Here is a 226-nt window from a genome sequence, read left to right on the forward strand (position 1 = left end):
CCCCGGCTTGTCCTCGTTTTGTGCCGCTCGTGGGCCCTCCCGTGCTCCGGCCGCAGAGCACCAACCCCTTTTGGCTCAACTCAATCCCAGTGAAGATGTTCGGAGCTCAACCCGCATCCCCAAAAGGGGAGAGAGATGCTCTGCCCCGCTCACCCCCAAAATGAGGAGGAGCTGGGGCTGGATTGGACCACGAGGATGCTCGCCCAGCATCCCTGTCCCGCTGCCG

This window comes from Egretta garzetta, unplaced genomic scaffold (genome assembly GCF_000687185.1).
Source record: "Egretta garzetta isolate BGI_Z169 unplaced genomic scaffold, ASM68718v1 scaffold799, whole genome shotgun sequence".
Classification (NCBI taxonomy): domain Eukaryota; kingdom Metazoa; phylum Chordata; class Aves; order Pelecaniformes; family Ardeidae; genus Egretta; species Egretta garzetta.